Below are 22,369 nucleotides of genomic sequence, written 5' to 3'. Positions count from 1 at the left end.
GACATAAGGCTTTTTAACGCGCGGATCCGACCCGCGCGCCTTCAGTTTCACCCGACCGCGCGTCTATCCTGCCGCCGCCGCCGAGCACGCCTCCGCCGTGTCTGAGGAGAAGCCGCCGTCGCCGCCACGCTCGTCGCCGCCACGCTCGTCGCCGTCCCGCCCTGTCGCCGTACCGCCCGCCCCCACTGCTCGTGCTCCCGCGCCCGCCGCCGCCCCACCGCTCCGTGCTCGTGCTCCGGCCACCGCCACGCCCGTGCTCCGGCCACCACCGCCACGCCCGTGCTCCGGCCACCACCGCCCCTAGCTCGTGCTCCGGCCACCGCCACGCCCGTGCTCCGGCCGCCGCCGCCGCCCCGTTCGCCGGTCGCCGCCGCCCCGTTCGCCGGTCGCCGCCGCCCCGTGCTCCGGCCAACGGCCCCGTGCGCCCGCCGCCCGCCCGTGCGCCCATCGCCGGCCGGCTCTCCACACCCGCTAAGTGAGTATACTTAATTAGCAATTTTGTTTATTAAAATTGTATGCTTGTATTAATGTATTTGATTAGAATTGTATGTTTGTATTAATGTATTTGATTGAAATTGTATGTATTAATGCATTTGATTGTTTAGTTTGTTATGTCCGACGGTCAAAATTTGATTAGGTAATTAAAGTAGCTTGTTTTACTTTATTTAGTGGTACTTTAGATAATTTTAATTTTTAATTTCCGAGGGTAATTATTATGCCCTCGGAAATAAGGTCATTTTATATGATTTGTCATCTATAACAATATTATTTCGTATGTAATATTGTATTGTGGTTTATTAGTTTAATTATTTAATAATGCACGATGATTATAGTTAATCATAGTGTATCGTAGTGTGAACAAACGAAACCTAGGCGTCACCCGTTTCGGCCCAACACACCTTACAAGCGACGCATGTGAGGTATGTTGGGCCAGAATTGTCCCTTTTTTGGACAGCCTCGGGGTGACCGACAGAGTCCGTGTTTATGACAAAAGCATGTGCTCCTGCTTAGTTTCGGCAGCATAACCTCTCTGTTCTTCAATTGCACCATTTTTAGGCGTGCGATTGGAGAACAACGGGGTTATGCTGCCGAAATTTCGCACGACCACATGTCTTGTCATAAACACGGTCTCGTCGGTCACTCCTGGGTGGGTTTAGGACCTATCCTTTCCTACAGATGTAGGGGCGTGATTTCTTCGTAAAAACGGAATGCACGTGCATTACTTATCTAATTAAGTTAACGTATCGTATCTAGTATGGAGGAGAATCATCGATGGATGTATGAAGGTTGGAAGAAAAGAGGTGCTCTATCAAGTGAGTGGGTGGCCAAGACTGATGCTTTTCTCGACCATGCTTTTGCTCGGTCAGAGACTGGAACCGATGTTAGGTGCCCTTGTAGCAAGTGTCGGAACATTAATTTCCTTGACAGGAGGACTATGTCGATACATATTTGCAAGAACGGTTATATGCCAGGCTATGAGGTGTGGGTGCACCACGGTGAGGACCCACCTCGTATTGTATCGGAAGTTCAGTCACATGAAGAGGAGGACTACGATAGGATGGAAGAGATGCTTGACGATGTACGCCATGAGTTTCTAACCGTCGATTCGGAGAACCCCGGTCAACCCACCGAGTTTGAGGATCCAGCTACACGTGAGGTTCAGAAGTTCTTCGAGCTCCTTAAAGCTGCCGAAGAGCCGTTGCTTGAGCACACAAAAGTGACCGTCCTTGTATTTGTGACTCGACTTATGGCTATTAAGTCTAAGTTTGCATTCTCAAACAACTGTTACAAGGAACTTTTGAACTTGATCAGTGTTGTACTTCCGGAGAATCACAAGATGCCAAAGGACATGTATCAGTCTAAAAAGCTGTTATCTGGCCTCGGTATGGACTACGAAAAAATCGATGTCTGTGAAAATAATTGTATGCTTTTCTGGAAGGAGACCGCAGGTGAGAAGAAGTGTACTGTATGTGGTGAGCGTAGATTCGTTGAGGTTGAAAACGACGATGGTTTGACCGTGACTACGAAGATTGCACGTAAGCAGCTTCGTTACATGCCTCTCATACCTCGGTTGAAACGTTTGTTCATCTCCAAAAATACAGCCAGACACATGAGGTGGCACAAAGAAGGGGTACGTGAGAATCCAAATGTCATGGTGCACCCAGCTGATACAGATGCATGGAAGGCACTAGATGCTTTTGATTCCAGCTTTGCTGATGAAGTGCGGAATGTCCGCTTCGGTTTGGCAACAGATGGTTTCTCACCATTCAATCTAACTGCTACGTCGTACTCATGTTGGCCCGTCTTTGCTGTTCCATACAACCTTCCACCAGCTCTTTGCATGAAATATGAATTTATTTTCTTGTGTCTTATAATACCTGGTCCGGATCATCCTGGAACAAAGATCGATGTGATGATGAGACCCCTGATTGAAGAATTGAAAATTTTGTGGGAAGGAGTCGAGGCGTACGATTGTTACAAGAAACAGAAGTTCAACCTGAGAGCCGCGTTTTATGGTCTATTCATGATTTTATGGCTTATGGTATCTTTGCTGGATGGAGTTGTCATGGGATTTTGACATGTCCTATATGCGTTGAAGACACTTTATGCTTTCGACTAAAGTTTGGTGGAAAGATATGTTACTTCGATTGCCATAGATGTTTTTTGCCAGAGGATCACCCGTTCAGGTTCGATAGGAACGCTTTTAAAAAGGACACGATTGTGACGAGGGGACCACCCAAGCGTCTAAGTGGTCCAGAGATTCTCGCGAGACTTAATGATTTGAAACTAAACGAACATGGAAATCGTTTTGAAGGTTATGGAACCGAGCATAATTGGACTCACAAATGTGGTCTATGGGAACTCCCTTATATGAAAGCCTTGATTCTAATGCATAACATTGATGTCATGCACCAGGAACGAAATATGGGTGAAAGCATTATCAGCACTTGCATGAATATCACCGACAAAACAAAAGACAACCCTAAGGCAAGGAAAGACTTGGCCTTAATCTGTAGAAGACCAACTATGGAGATAGGAGAGAATCAGAAGAAGCCACGTGCTCCTTTTAGTATTAAACCTAAAAGGAAGAAACAATTGATGAAATGGTTGAAAAACTTAAAGTTCCCAGATGGTTACGCCGCGGGCTTTAGAAGGTCTGTGAATTTGAAGACGGGCAAGTTTTCTGGGTTGAAGAGTCATGACTACCACATAATAATGGAAAGACTCCTTCCTGTTATGTTTCGTGGTTTTGTAAAAAATGATGTCTGGAAAGCATTAGCGGAGCTAAGCTACTTTTATAGACATCTTTGTGCCAAAGAAATAACGAAAGAGATGATGGAGAAGCTTGAGCAAGAAATACCGATTTTGGTATGCAAACTTGAAAAAATATTTCCACCAGGTTTCTTCAATCCGATGCAACATTTACTTGTTCACCTACCATACGAAGCTAAGGTAGGAGGTCCTGTGCAATATAGATGGATGTATCACATCGAAAGGACACTAAAAAAGCTACGTGCAATGGTTGGTAATAAGAGACGAGTTGAAGGGTGCATCACTGAAGAATTCAAATACAAAGAGATAGCATCGTTCACGGGCCTGTACTTTGCAGAGGAACACAATGTCAATGCCCATACGTTGCGGTATCATGTCGACGAGCCCCCTATTAGTGATATTGAAATTTTTCAATGGAGGGGCAAAACTGTAGGACCCAGCACAACATACTGTTTCACCAACGACGAATGGAAGACTGCTTTACTTTACATGTATAACAACATGGAAGAGATGAGTCAGTTTCTCCTGTAAGTGTAAACTTTATTTTAGTCATTGCCGCTAGAATTTTTGTTGTGATACTAAAAGGTTTGTTTCCTTGTACTAACAGGGAATTTGATTCTCAAAATTGCATCTCTGGATGTGAACGTGACCAGATTCGTCGAGAGGGAAAAGATGGGGGACTTAATTTCTTGTGTTGGTTTCGAGATTATGTAGATAAAAATGACAATATACACCCGGACCTTCGACAATTATCCCTAGGAGCAGTAACTGGCAGACGTTATGGTCGGTATGATGTCAATGGTTTTAGATTCCGTTCCACAAGGTTCGAAGATGATCATCCTCTAGCAGCCACGACAAACTCCGGAGTTGTAACTAGAGCTGTCGATGATGAAGGGAAGGTGACTAATTATTATGGAGTCATTAAAGATATAATCGAGTACAAGTTTTTTGGAGATAAACAACTCAAAGTGGTGTTCTTCGATTGTGATTGGTTTTCTCCAAATACAACGCGAGAAAATCAATATGGCATGGTGGAAGTCAAACACAACGATAGATTAAAAGGCCACGACACTATAATCCTTGCCCACCAATGCGAGCAGGTGTATTATATGACATATCCATCTAAGAAAAACGGTTTGGTTGATTGGAGGGTAGTGTACAAAGTTAATCCGCGTGAACGACTATATGCTCCTGGTGATGCTGGTTATGTTGAAAGTCAAATCGAGCAGGAAGTGGGGGCTGCTGAGATTTTCCAAGACGAAGAACTTACAAGCACGTTTAATGTACAAACTGAAATGTTGGAAGAATCTTTATTAGGCGATCAAAATGATGTAGAGGTTCCTCCAAAAAGAAAACGAGTGACGAGAAAGAAGAAAGCTACTTGGCGTCCATTAAATCGACGAAAGCAACTAGATCCTGATTTTGATTACGATTACGATTGACGAGTATGGATCATGATTTTATTGCATATTTTATGATTTTATTGCATATTTTATTATTTTATTGTCGATTTATGTACTAACTTGTTTTTGTTAAAATAGGATGTCAAAGAAAATGAAGTCTTTAGCTCGTAGTTTGCTTGGGTCGAGGAGTAGCTCGAGGAGCAGCTCGAGGGGTGAGGATTCAGTTTTTCAGGGCACAGCTTCTACCATGAGCAGATGGAGAGCGCTAGCAGAACATTTGCCTCCACAAGATGTAAGTTAGTTGTTAAATTACATTATTTGAGTTACTTAATATTGTATGATGTAAGCTATTTGTTTCATAGGATGCTGAAATTGAGGAACCAGTGGTAGAGGATCATGCAAGAGATGATTTTGAAGATGATGGTGGAGATAATGTGGGAGATGATGCTGGAGACGACGCTGGTGGGGATTCTGGGGCTGGGGATTCTGGGGCTGGTGGAGATTCTGCAGCTGGGTCTGGAACTTCTCGAGTTAAGAGAACGAGGAAGCTGCATTTTGTTGGACCACCTCCAGAGCTTCCACCCGAATCTCGGGTTGTGATAAAGCCTAGTGGAAAGTGAGTGACATATCTTTGCTTAAATGTTATTGAAAGTTATGTTTTAATTTCTACATTGATTTCTGTTTGCAGGACTTGGATCGACGACTCGTTCACAGGCACAGGACACTACAGGCAGGTGAACATGGTTCTTGGTAATCTTGTTCGTCTGCACTGGCCTGGTCTTGTGACTTTGCCTACTGGCGAGTCTGTCCCCGCCACCACTTGGGAGCATTATCGCTATGGTGTCTGTAGAACGTTTGGCAACACACAGGCACTAGTTTGGGATGCATTCTGGGTATGACTTGTTTATACTATTTTAGTTATTCCATATATGTTTGCTTTTATGATAACACTATGGTTTTTGCAGAAACGGTACAAGTTGCCGGACGATGGATCATATGATATGAACGCTCGTTACGTGTTTGAGTTTAACGCGAACGATGTCGTTGCAGATGCAATGTACTATGCACGAATTCAGGCTATAAAGGCATGGTACAGAGCAAATGCTGATGATCGACCGATGCCAAATACAAAGGCCGAGTGGTCATCAATTTACTTGACGGAGGAGCAATACCTAGAGGTAAACAGGTTGTTGCCTCTCATATCGCACAAAGCCATGTATTTGCTTGCTTTATTTAAAAAATTTCATGTAGGTGTCGGTGCCGTGGATGGCCACCCGATCAGACGGTTATCGGGCATTGTGCAGATGGTGGGCTTCCCCTGACTTTCGTGCCATTTCCGAAAGGAACAGGGGAAACCGTGGGACTGAGTCGTTCCACAACTACGGCGGTGATGGTCATGTGCGCTTGGCTAAGCGAATGGTAAGTCACAGTTTGTCGTAACTTTGAATCACATAGAAATGTGTCATTATAACTTTTATGTACAGGAAGTCAAATCCGGCCGTACGCCCACGGATGTGGAGGTGTATATGCAAGGGCATAGGGGTTCTGATCCTCAGAATCCTGATGTGTTATGCACTCAGACGGCCACCGACCGTCTAGTGAGTTGATATTGTTACTCTATTATGTGTGTTGATATTGTTTGCAAGGGCATAGGGGTTATGCACTTATATTTGATATTGTTTGCCTCCAGGCTTCGTATGGGCAGGAGATGGTTCAACGCCATGGGGAGGAGTACGATTGGAGGAGCCAGCCAATCGACCCTCAGGCAGCCTATGCTAGCGCAGGAGGACAAGCCCATGGACGGTGAGATTATTTGATTTGGTTTTCAAAATTGTCATCATATGCTTGCGATTCAACTGAGCCATGAGTTACTATACTAAGTGCATGGTTCACTCTTGTAGGTTGGGTATTTTTGATTCTACGATTGATTCCAGAGAGCTGAGACGCCGTGGACGACAATCCACATCGTCGTCTTCACAGTCGTCCCGTTCACGATCAGCAGCCCATGAGATAGAGCTTGCAGTGTTGCGTCAACAGGCAGAGTACCATCAATCAGTCTTGAGGGAACAATTGGAGTACTAGAGGCAACAATCTGAATACCAGAGACAACAAGTCGAGTACCAGAAGAAGAGGGACGAGTATTATGCAAGCCTCCAGGCCCAAAATCAAGCTCTTCTCTCGGTAAGTTGAAGTAACATTTTGTAGCTTATTTTGCAAAACACTTGATGTGTATCTTGTTTGTTCAACAATGACTTGTATATAATTTGTAGCAACTAGCCCAACAAGCGGGCGTCCCGATGCCGACATATGGGATGCCGCCTCCGGACTTTGCACTGCCAATGCCAATGTTGGCGCCTCCACCTCCGCCTCCGCCTCCGTCACAATTCCCTATGGTATGTACACATATGCGTGTGTGACATGTTCATAAATGTCTTATGTGTTTAAATGAACAACTGAGTGATTACTATTTCATGTGCTTGTGTTATAGGGATTTCAGACACCACCCGCTTCAGTTGCCGCACCTGGAGATGGGTCTGGTCAGGACGACACAACAAATTCGTGGGTGAACACCATTTTCAACACGTAGAGTCCAGCCGGAGGAGGTGGCTACTCGAACCATCCAGACGATGGATATGATTGATGTGTCGTGATGTTTATTTATGAAACACTTTGCAACACTTGTTTGTGAGACACAATTTCAGTTTGCAACAACCGTCGAACCTATATGTTGATGTTAAATTTGTGAATGTTAATATTTATGTGAGAATATTTGTGATTGTGAATACTTATTAGAATGTGTGTATTTGTGATTGTGAATGTGAATTTGTATATGTGCATGAATCTGTTTTTGTTTTGTAAATGTCAGATTTTTTAAAAAACAGAATTTTGTGTAAATTCTGTAATTTGTTATGTCCGACGGCTTAATGGTAGCCGTCGGACATAACCCTTTTGTTATTTCCGACGGCATTAACTACCGTCGGACATAAGCAATGCTTATCTCCGACGGCCTAGCGGGAGCCATCGGACTTAATTCTGTGGGGCCCACATCCCGACCGGTAAAACGGTTGGGATTTGTTATCTCCGACGGGCATAGGCAGCCATCGGAGATAACTTATGTCCGACGGCAGCCGTCGGACATAGCACTATTTCCGACGAGTTATCTCCGACGGCTTAAAGCCGTCGGAGATAAGGCTTTACCGTCGGAAATAATCTATTTCCGACGGTTTATTCCTTATGTCCGACGGCTTTGGCCGTCGGACGTTTCTGCGTTTACTGTAGTGGGATTGGAGAAGATTGATACGGATTGAGAGAGATTTTGATTTATTAGGGATTGAAACGCTCTTAGAGTAATTCATTCTATTTCACAAACCAAACAAAAAAATGAGAAGTGAAAAAATGATGGACTAGTTCATTCCTAAACCCAAACACCATATTAGATCTTGCATCGATCATCCGCGAGCATTTAACCGATCTTCATCCACGCAGGATGTAATTATGTAGAGATTATAGATTTATAGTGTTAAAAGATAACAAGGGAGCTTCAAGCATGGCCAGGAGTAGACCTGAAATTTGGACCGGGCTGGGCCGGCACGACACGAGCCCATCGTGTCTTAGGGCTTAAGTCTTCGGACCAACACGACCCTTAATATTTTTAGGTCGGACCGTGCTGGGCTAAACACTTAAAATCTAAGCCAGACACGGCACTAAAGCACGTCGTGCTTGTCTTGGGCCGGGTCGGCCCAGGCACGACCCACAACCAAGCAAGCCATTTTGAAGATATATATAACGAAGCCTAATATAATTTTGATGCCACATTTTTACCGGCCTCTTCGTTGTTGGGCCGGCCCAAGCACGGCCCAGTCACTCGTGCCGGGCCAGACGACACGATGGGCTAAAAATCAAAGCCCAGCCCAGCCCTGTATTCGTGCCGTACTGACACGGTCTAATATATTTCGTACCGGACAGTGCTTTGAGCCCGTTTTCTTGGTTCGTGCCTGGGCGGCTCAAAACAGCACGACCCAAACTTTTAGGTCTAGCCAGGAGTTGCCCGTGTAGCATGCATGTCTGTGTGGGTTGACCACGATAGGGATTGGACTCGCCGAACTCCATTTTCCTGGATACCCGAGTTTCTTGACAGAACAACCGGGATCAAGATTCTCTTTTTGTGGCCTAGCCTAGAACCGTACCCAGAATATAATTTTTAATAAAAAAGGGCAGATTTCGGGTATAGTCGTGTTTCTTTTTTTCATGCTTGGTCTTCGGTCTCCGGGTTTCCTTAGGCCCTATTCGGTTTGTCGGCGTTTCGAGACCGGGGGGTCCCCGAGCCGACGAGTGAGTGTGCTGCGTGCCCCAGCCCAGATGGGTCGAGCGCGTGGGCGAGCGCGAAGGGGGGAAGAGGCGAGGTGGCCGGAGACGGGCGTGAGAGAGGTGGAGATCCCGCGGCCTTCGTGTTCGTCCCGCGCCCAGGTCGGGTGCGCTTGCAGTAGGGGGGTTACAAGCGTCCACGCGGGTGAGGGAAGCGAGCGGCCCCAAGAGAGCGCCTGTCTCGTCCTCGTCCCCGCGCGGCCAATCTTCTCTAAGAAGGCCCTGGTCCTTCCTTTTATAGTCGCAAGGAGAGGGTCCAGGTGTACAATGGGGGGTGTAGCAGAGCGCTACGTGTCTAGCGGAGAGAGAGCTAGTGCCCTAGGTACATGCCAATGTGGCAGCCGGAGAGGTCTTGGCACCTTGCTGGCGTGATGTCGTGGCTGTCGGAGGAGCGACGGAGCCTGGCGGAGGGACAGCTGTTGGAGCGGTCGAGTCCTTGCTGACGTCGCCCTGCTTCCGTAAGAGAGCTGAGAGCCGCCGTCGTCACAGAGCTTGTGGGGCGCCATCATTGTCCATCTGGCGGAGCTGGCCAGATGGGACGCCGGTCTTGTTCTCCGTGACCCGAGTCGGCTCGGGGTAGGATGATGATGGCGCTTCTTGTTGACATGGCGGGCTTGTGCCCTAGGTCGGGCGACGTGGGGGCTCCTCCGAAGCCGAGGTTGAGTCTGTCTTCTGTTGCCGAGGCCGAACCCGAGCCATCGGGTCGGGCGAGGCGGAGGTCGTTCGGCCGAGGCCAGGGCGGAGTCCGAGCCCTGGGTCGGGCGAGGCGGAGTTTTGTTGTCTTCCGGGGCTGAGCCCGAGTTTGAGCCATCGGGTCGGGCGAGGCGGAGGTTGTTCGGCCGAGGCCAGGGCGGAGTCCGAGCCCTGGGTCGGGCGAGGCGGAGTTTCGTCGTCTTCTGGGGCTTAGCCCGAGTCCGAGCCCTGGGGTCGGGCGGAGCGGAGTTCGCCGTCTTCCGGGTCTTAGCCCGAGTCCGAGCCCTGGGGTCGGGCAGAGCGGAGTTCGCCGTCTTCCGGGTCTTAGCCCGAGTCCGAGCCCTGGGGTCGGGCAGAGCGGAGTTCGCCGTCTTCCGGGTCTTAGCCCGAGTCCGAGCCCTGGGGTCGGGCGGAGCGGAGTTCGCCGTCTTCCGGGTCTTAGCCCGAGTCCGAGCCCTGGGGTCGGGCGGAGCGGAGTTCACCGTCTTCCGGGTCTTAGCCCGAGTCCGAGCCCTGGGGTCGGGCGGAGCGGAGTTCGCCATGGCGCCTTTGGCAAGGCCTGACTGCCTGTCAGACTCACTCTGTCGAGTGGCACTGCAGTCGGAGTGGCGCAGGCGGCGCTGTCCTTCTGTCAGACTGGTCAGTAGAGCGGTGAGTGACGGCGGTCACTTCGGCTCTGCCGGGGGGCGCGTGTCAGGATAAAGGTGTCAGGCCACCTTTGCGTTAAATGCTCCTGCAACTTAGTCAGTCGGTACGGCGATTTAGTCAGGGTTGCTTCTAAGCGAAGCCAGGGCCTCGGGCGAGCCGGATGTGTGTCCGCCGTTAAAAAGGGGGGCCTCGAGCGAGACGGAAGTCTCTCGAGGTCGGCTGCCCTTGGCCGAGGCTAGGCTCGGGCGAAGCGTGATCGAGTCACTCGTGTGGACTGATCCCTGACTTAATCGTACCCATCAGGCCTTTGCAGCTTTATGCTGATGGGGGTTACCAGCTGAGAATTAGGCGTCTTGAGGGTACCCCTAATTATGGTCCCCGACAGTAGCCCCCGAGCCTCAAAGGGAGTGTTAGCACTCGCTTGGAGGCTTTCGTCACACTTTTTTGCAAGGGGACCAGCCTTTCTCGGTTGCATTTGGTTCCGGTGGGTGCGCGCGAGCGCACCCGCCGGGTGTAGCCCCCGAGGCCTCGGAGGAGTGGTTACACTCCTTCGAGGTCTTAGTGCCTTGCTGATAGTCGCCTAGAGGGGGGGGGGGGGTGAATAGGGCGAAACTGAAATTTACAAATATAAACACAACTACAAGCCGGGGTTAGCGTTAGTAATAAAGAAACGAGTCCGCGAGAGAGGGCGCAAAACAAATCCCAAGCGAATAAGCAAGTGAGACACGGAGATTTGTTTTACCGAGGTTCGGTTCTTGCAAACCTACTCCCCGTTGAGGAGGCCACAAAGGCCGGGTCTCTTTCAACCCTTCCCTCTCTCAAACGATCCACGGATCGAGTGAGCTTTCTTTTCTCAACCACTTGGAACACAAAGTTCCCACAAGGACCACCACAAGATTGGTGTCTCTTGCCTTAATTACAAGTGTGTTTGATTGCAAAGAATGGATCAAGAAAGAAGAAAGCAATCCAAGCGCAAGAGCTCGAAAGAACACAAGCAAATCTCTCTCTCTAATCACTATGGCGTTGTGTGGAATTTTGGAGAGGATTCGATCTCTTTGGTGTGTCTAGAATTGAATGCTAGAGCTCTTGTAGTAGTTGGGAAGTGGAAAACTTGGATGCAATGAATGGTGGGGTGGTTGGGGTATTTATAGCCCCAACCACCAAACTTGACCGTTGGCTGGGCTGTCTGTTCGATGGCGCACCGGACAGTCCGGTGCACACCGGACAGTCCGGTGCCCCCTGCCACGTCATCACTGCCGTTGGATTCGACCGTTGAAGCTTCTGACTTGTGGGCCCGCCTGGGTGTCCGGTGCACACCGGACATCTATTGTTCCTTGTCCGGTGTGCCGGAGTGGGCGCGCCTGCCATCTGCGCGCGCAGAGCGCGCATTAAATGCGCGGCAGAGAGCCGTTGGCGCGGAGAAGACCGTTGCTCCGGAGTCGCACCGGACAGTCCGGTGCACACCGGACAGTCCGGTGAATTATAGCGGACTAGCCGTTGATGTTTCCCGAAGCTGGCGAGTTCCTGAGGCCGACCTCCCATGGCGCACCGGACACTGTCCGGTGTACACCGGACAGTCCGGTGAATTATAGCGGAGTCGCCTCTGGCAATTCCCGAAGGTGGCGAGTTCGAGCTGGAGTCCTCTGGTGCACCGGACACTGTCCGGTGGTGCACCGGACACTGTCCGGTGTACACCGGACAGTCCGGTGCTCCCAGACCAGAGGGCCTTCGGTTCCCACTTTGCTCCTTTGTTGAATCCAAAACTTGGTCTTTTTATTTGGCTGAGTGTGAACCTTTTACACCTGTATAGTCTATACACTTGGGCAAACTAGTTAGTTCAAATGTTTGTGTTGGGCAATTCAACCACCAAAATTAATTAGGGACTAGGTGTAAGCCTAATTCCCTTTCAATCTCCCCCTTTTTGGTGATTGATGCCAACACAAACCAAAGCAAATATAGAAGTGCATAATTGAACTAGTGTGCATAATGTAAGTGTAAAGGTTGCTTGGAATTGAGCCAATATAAATACTTACAAGATATGCATGGATTGTTTCATTATAGTATTTTGGACCACGCTTGCACCACAAGTTTTGTTTTTGCAAACTATTTTGTAAATTCTTTTCAAAGATCTTTTGCAAATAGTCAAAGGTGAATGAATAAGATTTTGCAAAGCATTTTCAAGATTTGAAATTTTCTCCCCCTGTTTCAAATGCTTTTCCTTTGACTAAACAAAAATCCCCCTTAAAAGAGATTCTCCTCTTAGTGTTCAAGAGGGTTTTGATATATCATTTTGAAATACTACTTGCTCCCCCTTTTGAACATAATAGGAAACCAATTGAAAATTTTTAACACTTTAAATAATTTTGGTGGTGGTGCGGTCCTTTTGCTTTGGGCTCACTTCTCCCCCTTTTTGGCATGAATCGCCAAAAACGGAGTCATTAGAGCCCTCGAAGTGCTATCTTCCCCTTTGGTCATAAATAAATGAGTTAAGATTATACCAAAGACGAAGTCCGGTCTTTTGGCTTTGGGCTCATTTCTCCCAAAGACAAGGTCCTTTTGCTTTGAATTCTCCCCCAAATGATGGAGAGACGCTTGGAGTGATGACGAAGTATGAGTTACGAAGTGGAAGCCTTTGTCTTCGCCGAAGACTCCAAAGGGGAAGATAGCACTTATGAATGTCGCCGAGGATGGTGTCGACGGGGTGATCTCGTTGAATTGCTTGGTGGACTCTTGGGTGTGGCGGTCTTTGCTCTTCATCCTCCTTGTCTTCCTCATTTGCATCTCCCCCTTGATCAATGCCATCATCTTGAGGTGGCTCATTTGATTGATCTTCTTCTTCATCAACTTGAGCTTCATCCTCATTTTGAGTTGGTGGAGATGCTTGCATGGAGGAGGATGGTTGATCTTGTGTAGTTGGAGGCTCTTCGGATTCCTTAGGACACACATCCCCAATGGACATGTTCCTTAGCGCGATGCATGGAGCCTCTTCTTCACCTATTTCATCAAGATCAACTTGCTCTACTTGAGAGCCGTTAGTCTCATCAAACACAACGTCACATGAGACTTCAACTAGTCCAGTGGACTTGTTAAAGACCCTATATGCCCTTGTGTTTGAGTCATAACCAAGTAAAAAGCCTTCTACAGTCTTAGGAGCAAATTTAGATTTTCTACCTCTTTTAACAAGAATAAAGCATTTGCTACCAAAGACTCTAAAATATGAAATATTGGGCTTTTTACCGGTTAGGAGTTCGTATGATGTCTTCTTGAGGATTCGGTGTAGATATAACCGGTTGATGGCGTAGCAAGCGGTGTTGACCGCCTCGGCCCAAAACCGATCCGAAGTCTTGTACTCATCAAGCATGGTCCTTGCCATGTCCAATAGCGTTCGATTCTTCCTCTCCACTACACCATTTTGTTGTGGCGTGTAGGGAGAGGAGAACTCATGCTTGATGCCCTCCTCCTCAAGAAAGCCTTCGATTTGAGAGTTCTTGAACTCTGTCCCGTTGTCGCTTCTTATTTTCTTGATCCTTAAGGCGAAATCATTTTGAGCTCGTCTCAAGAATCCCTTTAAGGTCTCTTGGGTTTGAGATTTTTCCTGTAAAAAGAATACCCAAGTGAAGCGAGAATAATCATCCACAATAACTAGACAGTACTTACTCCCGCCGATGCTTATGTAAGCGATCGGGCCGAATAGATCCATGTGTAGAAGCTCCAGTGGCCTGTCGGTCGTCATTATGTTCTTATGCGGATGATGAGTGCCAACTTGCTTTCCTGCTTGGCATGCGCTACAAATCCTGTCTTTCTCAAAATGAACATTTGTTAGTCCTAAAATGTGTTCTCCCTTTAGAAGCTTATGAAGATTCTTCATCCCAACATGGGCTAGTCGGCGGTGCCAGAGCCAACCCATGTTGGTCTTAGCAATTAAGCAAGTGTCGAGTTCAGCTCTATCAAAATCTACCAAGTATAGCTGACCCTCTAACACTCCCTTAAATGCTATTGAATCATCACTTCTTCTAAAGACAGTGACACCTGTATCAGTGAATAGACAGTTGTAGCCCATTTGACATAATTGAGATACGGAAAGTAAATTGTAATCTAAAGAATCAACAAGAAAAACATTGGAAATGGAATGGTCAGGAGATATAGCAATTTTACCAAGACCTTTGACCAAACCTTGATTTCCATCCCCGAATGTTATCGCTCTTTGGGGATCTTGGTTTTTCTCGTAGGAGGAGAACATTCTTTTCTCCCCTGTCATGTGGTTTGTGCACCCGCTGTCGAGTATCCAACTTGAGCCCCCGGATGCATAAACCTACAAAACAAGTTTAGTTCTTGACTTTAGGTACCCAAATGGTTTTGGGTCCTTTGGCATTAGACACAAGAACTTTGGGTACCCAAACACAAGTCTTTGAGCCTTTGTGCTTGCCCCCAACATATTTGGCAACTACTTTGCCGGATTTGTTAGTCAAAACATAAGATGCATCAAAAGTTTTAAATGAAATATTATGATCATTTGATGCACTAGGAGTTTTCCTTTTAGGCAACTTAGCATGGGTTGATTACCTAGAGCTAGATGTCTCACCCTTATACATAAAAGCATGATTAGGGCCAGAGTGAGACTTCCTAGAATGAATTCTCCTAATTTTGCTCTCGGGATAACCGGCAGGGTATAAAATGTAGCCCTCGTTATCCTGAGGCATGGGAGCCTTGCCCTTAACAAAGTTAGACAATCTTTTAGGAGGGGCACTAAGTTTGACATTGTCTCCTCTTTGGAAGCCAATGCCATCCTTGATGCCCGGGCGTCTCCCATTATAAAGCATGCTACGAGCAAATTTAAATTTCTCATTTTCTAAGTTGTGCTCGGCAATTTTAGCATCTAGTTTTGCTATATGATCATTTTGTTGTTTAATTAAAGCCATATGATCATGAATAGCATTAACATCAATATCTCTACATCTAGTACAAATAGACATATGCTCAACAATAGATGTAGAGGGTTTGCAAGATTTTAATTCTACAACCTTAGCATGTAACATGTCATTCTTAGTTCTAAGGTCAGAGATAGTAGCATTGCAAACATCAAAATCTTTAGCCTTAGCAAGCAATTTTTCATTTTCAATTCTAAGGCTAGCAATGGAAGCATTCAACTCATCAATCCTAGCAAGTAAATCAACATTATCATCTCTAGGATTTGAAGTTGAAGTATTGCAAACATGTGAATCAACCTTAGCATTTAAACTAGCATTGTCATTCCTAAGGTTGTCAATTATCTCACGGCAAGTGCTTAGCTCACTAGATAACTTTTCACATTTTTCAATTTCAAGAGCATAAGCCTTTTTGACCTTAACATGTTTCTTGTTTTCTTTAATTAGACAATCCTCTTGGGAATCCAAAAGGTCATCCTTTTCATGAATAGCACTAACTAATTCATTTAATTTTTCCTTTTGAGCTATGTTAAGGTTGGCAAAAAGGGAACGCAAATTATCCTCCTCATCACTAGCATTATCATCACTAGAAGACTCATATTTAGTGGAGGAGTTAGATTTAACCTTCTTCCGTTTGCCGTCCTTTGCCATGAGGCACTTGTGGCCGACGTTGGGGAAGAGAAGTCCCTTGGTGACGACGATGTTGGCGGCGTCCTCGTCGTCGGAGGAGTCGCTTGAGCTTTCGTCGGAATCCCACTCCCGACAAACATGGGCATCGCCGCCCTTCTTCTTGTAGTACCTCTTCTTTTCTTTTCTTCTCCCCTTCTTGTCGTCGCCTCGGTCACTGTCACTAGATATAGGACATTTGGCAATAAAATGACCGGGCTTACCACACTTGTAGCAAACCTTCTTGGAGCGGGGCTTGTAGTCTTTCCCCCTCCTTTGCTTGAGGATTTGGCGGAAGCTCTTGATGACGAGCGCCATTTCCTCATTGTCGAGCTTGGAGGCGTCTATTGGTTGTCGACTTGGTGTAGCCTCCTCCTTCTTTTCTTCCGTCGCCTTGAATGCGACGGGTTGAGCTCCGGATGTGGTGGGTTCATCAAGCTCGTTGATCTTCCTCGATCCTTCAATCATGCACTCAAAACTAACAAAATGCCCGATAACTTCCTCGGGGGTCATTTTTGTATATCGACGATTACCACGAATTAATTGAACTTGAGTTGGGTTAAGAAAAATGAGAGATATCAGAATAACCTTAACCATTTCGTGGTCGTCCCATTTTACGCTCCCGAGGTTGCGCACTTGGTTCACCAAGGTCTTGAGCCGGTTGTACATGTGTTGTGGCTCTTCCCCTTTGTGAAGCCGGAACCGACCGAGCTCCCCCTCGATCGTTTCCCGCTTGGTAATCTTGGTAAGCTCGTCTCCCTCGTGCGCGGTTTTGAGTACATCCCAAACTTCTTTTGCGCTCTTCAACCCTTGCACTTTGTTATACTCCTCTCTACTTAGAGAAGCGAGGAGTATCGTTGTTGCTTGAGAGTTGAAGTGCTCGATTTGGGCCACCTCTTCCTCATCATAATCTTTGTCCCCTATAGATGGTACCTGTGCACCAAACTCAACAACATCCCAAATACTTTTGTGGAGTGAGGTTAGATGAAATCGCATTAAATCACTCCACCTAGCATAATCTTCACCATCAAAAGTTGGTGGCTTGCCTAATGGGACGGAAAGTAAATGCTTAGATGTACGAGAGTAGTGCAAGGGGATCTTATTAAACTTCTTACGCTCTTGGCGTTTAGAAGTTACGGAGGGCGCATCGGAGTCGGAGGTCGATGTTGATGAAGTGTCGGTCTCGTAGTAGACCACTTTCCTCATCCTCTTTTCCTTGTTCTTACTCCGGTGCGGCTTGTGGGAAGAAGATTTTTCCTTCTTCTCTTTGTGGTGAGAAGAAGATTTCTTATCCTTCCCTTTGTTGGGGGAGATCTTCTTCTTCTCCCTCCTTTTGGTGCGGGACTCTTCCGATGAAGTGCTCCCTTGGCTTGTAGTGGGCTTTTCGCCGGTCTCCATCTCCTTCTTGGCGTGATCTCCCGACATCACTTCGAGCGGTTAGGCTCTAATGAAGCACCGGGCTCTGATACCAAATGATAGTCGCCTAGAGGGGGGGGGGGTGAATAGGGCGAAACTGAAATTTACAAATATAAACACAACTACAAGCCGGGGTTAGCGTTAGTAATAAAGAAACGAGTCCGCGAGAGAGGGCGCAAAACAAATCCCAAGCGAATAAGCAAGTGAGACACGAAGATTTGTTTTACCGAGGTTCGGTTCTTGCAAACCTACTCCCCGTTGAGGAGGCCACAAAGGCCGGGTCTCTTTCAACCCTTCCCTCTCTCAAACGATCCACGGATCGAGTGAGCTTTCTTTTCTCAACCACTTGGAACACAAAGTTCCCACAAGGACCTCCACAAGATTGGTGTCTCTTGCCTTAATTACAAGTGTGTTTGATTGCAAAGAATGGATCAAGAAAGAAGAAAGCAATCCAAGCGCAAGAGCTCGAAAGAACACAAGCAAATCTCTCTCTCTAATCACTATGGCGTTGTGTGGAATTTTGGAGAGGATTCGATCTCTTTGGTGTGTCTAGAATTGAATGCTAGAGCTCTTGTAGTAGTTGGGAAGTGGAAAACTTGGATGCAATGAATGGTGGGGTGGTTGGGGTATTTATAGCCCCAACCACCAAACTTGACCGTTGGCTGGGCTGTCTGTTCGATGGCGCACCGGACAGTCCGGTGCACACCAGACAGTCCGGTGCCCCCTGCCACGTCATCACTGCCGTTGGATTCGACCGTTGAAGCTTCTGACTTGTGGGCCCGCCTGGGTGTCCGGTGCACACCGGACATCTACTGTTCCTTGTCCGGTGTGCCGGAGTGGGCGCGCCTGCCATCTGCGCGCGCAGAGCGCGCATTAAATGCGCGGCAGAGAGCCGTTGGCGCGGAGAAGACCGTTGCTCCGGAGTCGCACCGGACAGTCCGGTGCACACCGGACAGTCTGGTGAATTATAGCGGACTAGCCGTTGATGTTTCCCGAAGCTGGCGAGTTCCTGAGGCCGACCTCCCATGGCGCACCGGACACTGTCCGGTGTACACCGGACAGTCCGGTGAATTATAGCGGAGTCGCCTCTGGCAATTCCCGAAGGTGGCGAGTTCGAGCTGGAGTCCTCTGGTGCACCGGACACTGTCCGGTGGTGCACCGGACACTGTCCGGTGTACACCGGACAGTCCGGTGCTCCCAGACCAGAGGGCCTTCGGTTCCCACTTTGCTCCTTTGTTGAATCCAAAACTTGGTCTTTTTATTTGGCTGAGTATGAACCTTTTACACCTGTATAGTCTATACACTTGGGCAAACTAGTTAGTTCAAATGTTTGTGTTGGGCAATTCAACCACCAAAATTAATTAGGGACTAGGTGTAAGCCTAATTCCCTTTCACTTGCGTAATGCTTCGGCTGGTCTGGTCGTTCCCTCATGCGAACTGGCCGTAGCCCGGGTGCACGGTCGGGGCCCAAGCTCTCGGGCTGGTATGTTGACGCTGTCAACGGTTTTGGCCGGAGCCAGGTTTGCGAGAGCAGCCCCCGAGCCTCTGCACAGGGCGAGAGAACGATCAGGGACAGACTCGGCTTTTTTACATACACCCCTACGTCGCCTTTCCGCAAGGAGGAGGGGGGAGAGCGCCATGTTACCCTCGATGGGCACCGAACATGGTGTCTCCGGTGAGCTGCAAGCGGGTAATCCGAGTGGACGTCCGTGCCCCGTTCGTTGGGGGTCGGCTAGGGGCCCAGAGGCACGCCCAAAAGTACCTGCGGGTGATTTGCCGGACCCGGTCCCCTGGCGACGGGGTCCGAGGGCTCGATGCCTCACTCCGATGGGATTCCGTTACAAGATCGTTCCCGCTGGTCCCGGAAATGTCCTAGGGTACCTCGGGAGCGCAGCCCGAGCCTCGGTTATGTATCGAACATACCCCTGGTCATCCCTCGCTCGGTGTCTGAGGCGACTGTGAACCCTTCGGGGGCCAGCCTTCGAACCCCTGATCAGTAATGGGCGCGGAGCCCGAGTAGCCTGAGGCGGCCATGGAACCCTTCGGGGGGCCGGCCTTCGAACCCCTGACCAGTAGTGGGTGTCGGGCCCACGCGATCTGAGGCGACTGTTGAACCCTTCGGAGGGCCAGCCTTCGAACCTCTGATCAGTAGGGGGGCTCGGAGCCCGGTTCCTTCACAGGGAAGGATCCTTTTCGGGGTATCCCCCTTTCCCGATCCCTGTTGCAAGAGATAGAGGAAGAGGACAAAGGAAAAGGATACGAAATCGAACGACGTGGCGTACCTCTTTTTTGACGCGGTTATTACGGCGAAGGCGAAGCGTCGTCCGCTTCTCCTGCCAGAGGCGCCGCGTGTCCCGCCGCGGAGTTAATGCGACGGGGCGAGTGGTTGGCGGGGCGGCCGTTGCGCGTGCGCGAGCAGTTCGAGGAACGGCTGTTTCGCCTCGCGCTTTTCGAATCCCGCGTCCGGTCCGGGCGGTGCGCTGAAAACGGTTTTGCCCTGGCCTTCATATACTCGAGAGGGGGTCCGGTGACGGTTCTTTGCTCTGCTCCCTTCTTTTCCCTTTAGGTTTTCGCAACCCGGGAAACTTTAGTCGGAGAAGAGAAAAACCCGCCCTTCCTGCCCCCCGCGCCGCCATCTCTTCCATTTTGGTGATGGCGGATCGAGTGACCATAATCCCCCCGCGCGATCCGTGGCCTTTCTCCACGGTGACGGCGAGTGATCTGGAGGAGCTGGTCGGCGAGGGTTTGCTCCGCCCCCTCACCGACAAGCAGCGGCCAGAGTGGATTCCTCCCGTGGGCGGAGCCGCTCTGTCCCCACCGCCGGGGTACGTCGTGAGCTTCGTCTCCTTCCATGAGCGGGGATTCGGTGTGCCGACGGGCCGCTTTATGCGGGCCATCCTGTTCCACTACGGGGTGGAGTTGCACAACCTCTCCCCCAACTCCATCTCGCAGGCCGCTATCTTCGTAGCGGTATGCGAAGGGTACTTGGGGATCGCCCCTCATTGGGATTTGTGGACTCATCTCTTCCTCGCCGAGCCTTTCGCCTTGTCGACGGGGGAGAGGAGGATCCGTGCAGCGGTGCGGGCCGGCGGCTGCATTCTCTTGTTGAGGCAGTCGCGGGCGTTACAGTACATTCCAGCCATTCTTGCGTCTTCGAACAAGGGGTGGCAGCGCCGGTGGTTCTACCTCCGGAATGACGGTGAGTTGCTCCCACCGTTCTCCCAGCGAGTAGTTACTGCTGCCACCGACGCCTGGCGCCACGGGACCCCGCACGAGAGGCAGAAGAATCTCGAACCCCTTCTCCAGGCCCTGAAGGAGTTGCGGGAGGGGGGACTTACCGCTGCGGGAGTGATCGCCGCTATCCACCGTCGGAGGGTGCTTCCATTGGCGGAGAGGCGGCTGCCACTCTGGGAGATGACCCCAGAGGCTGACTGGGAGGGCTCGCGAATGTCCCCTGATCCTCTCCCCTTCAACGCCCTCCAATGGCGGGTGTCGGCTGCGATGGGGAAGCCGGACCCCCACGCATACTCCCAGCTTCGGATGCGCCCCGACCAGGGGTGTGTAACTTTGGTGAGTATTCGCTCCTTCCTTCTTCGTATATCGGGTCGCTCCGGGTCCTTATGATCGGGTTCCTTCCTCCCTTCCTTTTAGGATGTGGGGTGGCACAAACCCTCCCAGCCACGGGTCCCGGAGGACGCGGTGGACCGTGCAGCGCGGCGGGTCGCCGCGGAGGAGAAGAAGAAAAAGAAGGACGCGGAGAAGGCCCGGGCCCGCGAGCGGAGGCGGGCTCGGGACGCCTTGGAGAAGCGCCGTCGCCAGCAGGAGAGGGAAGGACTCCCGAGGGAGCCGTCGCCGGAGACGCCCGACGACGACGATGACGACGATGAGGAGGAGGAGGACGACATGGCCGCCCGTCTTGGCCTCGGCCTCGGCTCGGGGTGTGGCCAGGAGTCGTCGAGCCAGCCCCCACGCGGGCCGACACCATCAGTCCCCGGAGTTGGGGCGTCAGGGTCCTAGTCCGAGGCACGGGGGCGACCCGAGGCGTCGCCCGTTCCCTTGGCCGGAGGAGCTGAGGTGGCTCCGGAGGGCCAGGTCAGGGTATCTGCTCCCCAGGGGCCGCCGCTCGTACCGGTGGCGCATGGGGGTGACCCTCGGGTCACCGCGACCGCGCCCGGGCAATCTACTCCCCGGGCGTCCACGGCGAGGGTGGCGTCGAAGATGCCGGCGAAGCGGACCTCGGCGGCCGTCTTGGGGGCCGGGATTCAAGAGACCTCCCCCCAGGCGCGGTGGATAATGGCCCGAAGTGGGTGAGTATCTCGGAATGTCTTCGTCTTGGCTTCCCATTCATATGTCTCGGCCGTGATCTTTCTTTCCTCCTCTCTTTTTTTTCTTTTATCCAGTAAGCGCAGTCATGGCCAGACCGACCTGGCGCCCCGGAAGGCCCTCAAGACGGCGCCGGACTGTGTGGCCAGCGCCGCCCCAGACCTTGTCATCCTGCCGACCCTTTCGCGGGGTACTTCTCCGCAGGGGGCTCGGGTGTCGCCGGTCTCTGAGGAGCGGGCTCCCGAGGCCGGCTCTTCTGCCGAGGCGGCCATCGTGGTTGAGGAGGCGTTGACGTCAGCCCACGTGGCCCTGAGCCCGCCTGTCCTGCCGGCCACGCCGGCGCCCGCCACTGCCGAGGTTGCCGCCGTCCCTGTCGGAGAGCGACCAGTTGCTGCCGGCGTCGGGATGGCTGATGCACCGGCACCCAAGGCCTCAGATGAGGTGGGCGTGGACGCGCGGTCCGTCCAACCGGGTGACAGCCTCATCGCTGTGCGGCGAAACTCCGAGACCCGGCGCCCGTTGCTCCGATTCCGGACCCGCGAGGCCTCGGACCCTGTCTTTGTTCTCGACGATGAGCAGGAGGACCAGTCCTGGGACGAGCTCCGCGAGTGTGCGGAGGCAACGGTGGGGTCGCTCCGGTCGTCGTTGGAGGTTCTC

Source organism: Zea mays, chromosome 2 (genome assembly GCF_902167145.1).
Source record: "Zea mays cultivar B73 chromosome 2, Zm-B73-REFERENCE-NAM-5.0, whole genome shotgun sequence".
NCBI classification, from domain to species: domain Eukaryota; kingdom Viridiplantae; phylum Streptophyta; class Magnoliopsida; order Poales; family Poaceae; genus Zea; species Zea mays.
Note: the sequence above shows the minus strand (reverse complement) of the source record.